We start from the raw sequence: 6,935 nt of genomic DNA, 5'->3' as shown, positions 1-6,935 counted from the left end.
TCTCTCGATCGATCCTAGTAAGGAAACCTCCAACTCTCAACAGAAATGCCCAAAACAAATAAAATCATCCATTTCACCTATGGATCGAAGAAGGGGTCCCTTTTGTCAAAATAGGGACTCCCTTTTGAGGAGAGACATACCACTAATATCCGATACACCTTTTTATGCTATAGAAAGATCGAAAGAGGGAGACGGATGGTTTGACTTTGGCCAAGACGTAAAGGATGATGAAGCTGATAATGAAATGGAAAGAGTTTAGAATAACAGAACCAAGGGAGATGTTGAAGAAATGAAAAATCTTTATGATGAAAGGATGGATGGACAGTCTAAGTTTGATCCAAAATATTTTTTCATACATGCCAATCTAACAAGGAGAAGAATTTTCGATCCTACCACTTAGCCTCAGAAGCTCCAACTCAAATAAAATTGAAACCTGAATTGGGCCCGAATCAAACTCAGAGTGTCTAAGTCCGATATGAACCCAATGATATCAGGCATGAAGGGCAGACTCACTTCGCACCCAACACTCGAACCTATTGGATTTTCTCTGGAAGAAGGAAGAGACCCAAAAGACCAATTCTCACTAGAACTCCCAAAACCAACCATTGGAGAATGAACAAAACAACTAGAAGAAAGAGATGTGAAGGGAAGTAGAGAAAGAGCCAAAGAAATGGATAGACGGAGGAAAAGATTGAAAGACTAATAGAAATAAATAAAAGAAAAAGACTAGAAAATCAATAAAGGGAGAGAAGGACCATGTTGCACAAGAAGTGGGAGCGATTAATCGAAAAAAGTCACCAAAGAAAACTACCAACAACCCATGGAGACTGAAAGAGGCAGCCTAGCGGAGAACTTTTCAAAGCACTCAGAGAAAATTGGAGACCTAGACAAAGGAAAGAGGAAGAGAAAATCTTGAAAGCATAGGAAGAAGAATAAAAAGAGATTATGGTCTCCCTTTTATAGGCACATGGGAGCAGTACAACATAGATATCGAATCACTTTCGATCGATGGATGGTCGACATCTGGCACATCCTCACTAGCTACTAGAAATCGATAGCCCACTCATTTATGAGTTGCATTAAAAATAAAGCATGTCGCTCCTCGAGTTTCGTAAACTACTCTGTCTCCCTCGGTCATGATTAACCCCCGACATGACCCTTCGTTTTGCCTAAGGGCAGATGCCATTTTAGCTAATATAAAGACCTATGCCCTATGTCTTTGATAAAGCAAACTTAAGTACTCCCTTCATCCGAACCAGCTCTAGTCCGAACTCGAGAGTAGAGAGTATATGTTGGGATATAGTATGCTATCCAAACCAAAGATATAAACCAATGAAGTATACTGGGTTATCACCACAGCACTATCAAGGATGAATGAGCATAATCCTAGTGGTATATTCATCATCCCATAATTGTAAAACTTTAGAAGGGGTTATAAAGCTGCATTGGAAGAGGTCATTCAATATATAATGAGGTAATAGAAGATCTTGGTAATTTCAGATTCAACTGATCCTTGCTCACTAATCGATCTTTTCGGATGGAGCTTTTTGGTAAAAAATCTTGTCAGTTCTGGCTTCGATCATCAATCTTAGCTTCGATTGATCCCAACTTCAATCGATCCCAACTTCAGAAGCCAATTTACATCATCCATTGATTTCTATTTTAATTACACATCTTAGCCACTAGCATCGGAGCGGCCCTCATCTCCACTTGCCATGCCGCTTATCGATCTAAAGCTTAGTGGTCAGTACAGATCCCATCTAAGAGTTCTGCACCTCTTTTCAAATTTAAAATAACCCAGTTGGCTCTGAAGTAAGTAAGGTAGGTATAACCACCACATTCTGATAATCTCGATCCCAAATCTCGCTACAATGCATCCGAATCGATTGGGATAAATTGAAAATGGCTCTCCTAAATGGCTTTTGCCTCTATCTATAAATAGAGGTCTTAAAGGGACCCTCCAAGTATGTACACTATCTCTCTCACATGCTCTTTCTCTCTATTTTTTGATATTTGACTTAAGCATCAGAAGATTTCCATCGGAGCCAACTCTGGCAAGAACTTATCTTGCAGGTCATCTTTCTAGAAGGATGCGCTTGTTTCTCAACTCTAGTCGCTCCGACCAAGAGCTGGATTGCAGTGGCAACATAATTAATCCAAAATCTACATCTAGAACTAAAACATAGGATCCATCAATTCATGAAATAAAAAATAAAAAGAGATCATAACATGCAACAAAAGCTCAGAAGTTAACCAATCTAAAACTAAAATTAAGAAGAGAGAAATCTAATAAAATATGCCATGCAAACAAAAGTTCATAAAAACTCGATTCCAGGTTTTAGCTTAGAAAACATCAAACCCTTACTAGATTCAACATCAAAATCGATAGATCTAGAAATCTCCACAGGGATAAACAAAATCAAATAAGAAATTAAGTGTTGGAGATGTCTGGCCAGGACATCACCACCACAGGATCTTTTCGATACCACTCGCATTGTAGCAGAAAAAAAGAAGAAAATAAAATAGAAAATACACAATCAAGTACGTAGAACAACCCAAGCACTATCTCCATGGGGCATGCAAGCTTCACTATGAAAGAAAAATAATACAAGAAGAGATACCTACTTTCAACTCTTTATATACCATCCTCTCTCAACTAGAAGCTATCCTCACAAAAGTTCTCTCAAATCCCCCAAGGAGATCCTCTCACAGACTTGCTAGTATCAAGATCTTCGACGCCTCTGGATATTTTTTGTGGAGTGAACTACTACATCGTCCCTCTCTGTAGCTGCTCTGCTGGGTCTTTGATCCCTTGTCAGTACTCTACAGCATCTGCTCTACCTGCTGCGTACACTTGATGCTCTATCGGAATCCTTTTGACGGCTACTCGAGCCTCTCTCACACTGATACCTCCACTTATGGCTCTCTGCCGCTCTCTCTGTATGTTCTCAGTTTGTTCGCCCATAGAGTCTCTTAAAGGCCCTAAAACCCAACTCAGATTGAAATCAAACTCTGGATCGGACTTCTGTAGCTTCTCGGCCATCCAAATACACCTCAGATTGAAAACTGATAGTTGGATCTCATTGTATCATGACCCTGCACATCCTCTGATCACTTGAAATGGCTCACAGCCATTGGATCTTGACCACAAGCCTTGCAGGCCATTCAATCATACCTTGGTCTATGAGAGCCACTGTGAGCCATGAGAAACTAGCTCGAAACACCATCTGATCCACCATAGACTATGTGAAACGCCGTCGGTCCATGCATGGGGCATGGATCGCGTGAAGGCACTGGTCTGCACCCATGGGTCCGCTGGGTCGGGCCCGCACACACTCGCGGCTAGTCCGCATGCACTCGGGACTGGGCCTGGGCAAGGCCTATGCACCTACGGGCTTGTCGGCCCTATGGGCCCATCTGTCATTCGTGGGCCCTACCAGTCCAGCTCTTTGCCTTTTCGTACATATCTTCTCCATCTGGACTCCATTTGTATTGTTCTTAGATTCGTTGGACTCCATTCGTCATCTTGGATCTCGTTCTGAGCTTCTTATGAATCGAATCTCGAGATATATTTTCTAACATTAAGAAAATAAGAAAAAGAATAAACAAGCTCGAAGGACAAGCAGAGGGTGTAATACCTCGGGGGTTTGTGGGGCCACATCCCACCCCAACCTTGGTTATTTCTTGGGGCGTCGATTCATATATGGGTGGGGGAGCTCCGTCAACCACTCCATCTCCATAATCTATTCGAATAAGTGGAATAAGAGCAGAAAAATCTCGTGGAGGGCAAACCCTTACCCTAACCCTAAAAGGGGAGGAGGATGAGAGTCAGTGAAAGGGTGACGAGTCGTTTGGGACAGGGATCGAGAAATTATCGGTTGTAACCATTCTATCATTTGGCAGTCCAATAAAAAGTTATCACATCATCTATTTTTTTAAAAAAATATAAAAATATCTAAATTTTATTAAAATTTTTAAATAAAAAGTTTTTATTAGTAATTATATTAACTAGCTGGCAATTTTCACTATTTTAAATGAAAAAAAAAAATTTTTTTGATAATGTGATGATATTTTATTAGATGGTTTAAGATACATATAGTACAATGATTTTAACTAATAATTTCTCTTCTTTTTTGTAAACCAAAGCTAACCTCTCATAGGCTAAACTTGGAAAGCCCCTTTTGAACCTAAGCTTCAAGAATCAGTGAGGGATTGAGGTGACATCTTATCCGATTTGGGGTTCCTCTAAAGCCTGTTTTGATGTGAAAAAATTGCACCCCAGTGCCTTGCAACTATTCCTTTTTAGAGTTGGACATGGCCTGGCACGGGTTGGACCTAGCTCAGGCCTAAAAAGGCTGTTTGTTTTGGACTCAGGGCCATAGGTAAGATAGTTAGGGATTTTACGGTGGTTGAGATAAGTAGGGTTGTCAAATGAGTTTCGATTTGCTTCTTTAGTATTTAAGAAACAAGCCAAGATAATTCTAGATTTAGGGTCTGTTTGGTATAAGTAGGCCAAATAAAATCCAATTCACTGAAATAGCATTAGCTCTCTGTAGGCCTAAGCGAATTGGAGCTTTTTCTTCGAAAGCTCCACTTTAGGCCAACCAAACTTCATGCTAACTATGTGAATTAATAGAAATTTCCTCTAAGCATCATAATTTACTCTACTCCATCGGCCCGATCCTAATAGGGTAGATTTTATTTAACATGCAATGGATTGGGAGTAGGTATGAGTAATGGTAAACTTGCCATGAACCCAACATGCATATATAACTCTTTAAAAATCTCCTTCCTACTATGAATGACAATGGATCTAGTATGGGTCGAGTATAGATTGAGTATGCCATTATTTATACTCATCCTATAATTAAAAACCATATATCCATATCTATCCATATCTGTGTTGGAGCTAGGCATGTATGTAGAGTTAGAGAGTATATGTTGGATGAGATGGGTCAGATAGAGTTGAGAAAATAATCTTTCTTATATACAAATCAAATAAATAAAAAAATATAAAAGTAAATCTTAATACTTCACATAACATTAAACAAAACAAAAATCAAAGATATAAATATGGCAAACTAAATTTTCAACAGTAGGCACAATAAATAAAAATATTATTATTCAGAAAGTTAAATACTTTTCAAATTAAGAAGAGAAAACAACTAAAGATTGTGACTTGACTCAACTAGTAAGACTTGGTACATATTTTGGCTATGAGACTTGGTAACATAGCATAGGTGTGAAAATGTAAAAATCCAAAAGATCATTGTCTTCTCAAAAAGAAGGGAAGTCTACGAAAGATCACTATTCTCTTCAACTAACAATGTGTCCAATATCTCTTTTGCTAATAGGTGGTAAAACAAAAGAATTTTTTGGTTATGAGACCTAGATGTTTCATAGACTCATATCCTACTGTTTTTTGCTTATGACCAACAATGGAAAGTCTACCATGAGAGTTTTGCTTAGACCATCGGTGGATGGGAAATTGGATGGAACATTTGTAATTGCTCACCTTTGGTGGGGCCTTCTATATTGGAGGAGGCTAAGAGGACCAATTTGCTAGCCAAGGAGGCTGTTGCTTTACCTTCATAGAGATTTCCATAATGTTTTACTTTGTGGCCATAAGAAGTTGGTAGGTCTTTATCCTAGTGTTCCAAGGCATTTGTTAATTTTGTTGGGAGACCTCGAAGATGACTGATGAGGAGATTAAGGAGATTGAGGCACTTGAGGCTCATGTCCATTAGGTGGTGTTATTCTCAGCATAGGAGATTGAGCAGTCTTTTCATCGGTGGAAATTGACTCTTTTGGATAAGTTTTTCGAGTGTGGTTTTCTCTTGACTTTGTTCAACAAGAGATAAGAGATCAGTGGAACAAGGAGGATGATTTCCACATTTCGTTCTGCTCAGATGGGTTGCTTCTCTTTGAATTTTTATCTGAAGAAGTTAAGGAGTGTGTTCTTGCAAAAAGGATCTTGGTTCTTAGCTGGATAGCGGCTAGCACTTGAAAATTGGAGGTTGCACTTCCAACTAGATAGGGATTTGATCTGGTATACTAGGGTTTGGCTTCATCTTTCTGATTGACCTTTGGAAATGTGGGAGTGGGACAAGATTTTGAAGATATCTTTTAAGGTTGGGACCCCTCTGTTCCTTGATGAATGGACAAAGGCCTTCCTTCATATGGGTTTTGCTAGGATTTGCTAGGGTTGATTCTTTTGGTTGTCTAGAAGCTGTTATGGTGGATACTAAACTAGCCTATGGGCCTGGATTCAAGCAGCCAAGGTGTTGATTCCTTTTGTCCAATAGCCGAAAACTTGTTGATGCCCTACTTCATCTCCTTCTCATGCCCAAATTCGTAGTGCTTGGATGCAGCAACAGAAGGGCTTGAAGAAATGTCACTAGCTAGCTAAAGAATGTCTCCTTCTCAGGTTTGCATTATGCACCACTAGCTAGCTGAAGTGCATCCAAAACAAGGATCTGAACCTCAACAGATGGATGTCGTACCAGTACAAGCTGATGGCATGGCACTAAGTCTTCTAATGTGGTTGTTGTTAAAGGGAAGAGAAAAAGATCCCTTCCTAAGACTTCAAAGGCTACCCCTCTATCTGGGTCCGATTTCCTTCCTCAAATAAAGGTGCTTATTGTGGATGAAGTTGTCAAGGATATTATTGAACAAAAGCCAACTGCGGTTGGATCCTGTAGTTCATGATACCGGATCTCTCTGTTTTATATGGTCAGATGAGCATCTAGGCTTGTGGACTCAGGATCAAGTGCTTCGGAGTCCAAGTCATCCTCCAGTATAGGTCTTGCTTCTTCAATTATGCCACTTGGAATTCTATCTTTAACTTGTCACACTTATGTTAATCAGTTAAAAGATAGGATTAATGTTCACATCAATTTTGAAGGTGAGACCTCTGAGCCTTTACAAGGTCTGGA

The sequence above is a fragment of the Elaeis guineensis genome, chromosome 9, assembly GCF_000442705.2.
Source record: "Elaeis guineensis isolate ETL-2024a chromosome 9, EG11, whole genome shotgun sequence".
NCBI classification, from domain to species: domain Eukaryota; kingdom Viridiplantae; phylum Streptophyta; class Magnoliopsida; order Arecales; family Arecaceae; genus Elaeis; species Elaeis guineensis.
The sequence above is the reverse complement of the archived record's forward strand: the minus strand, read 5'-3'. Positions refer to the sequence as shown.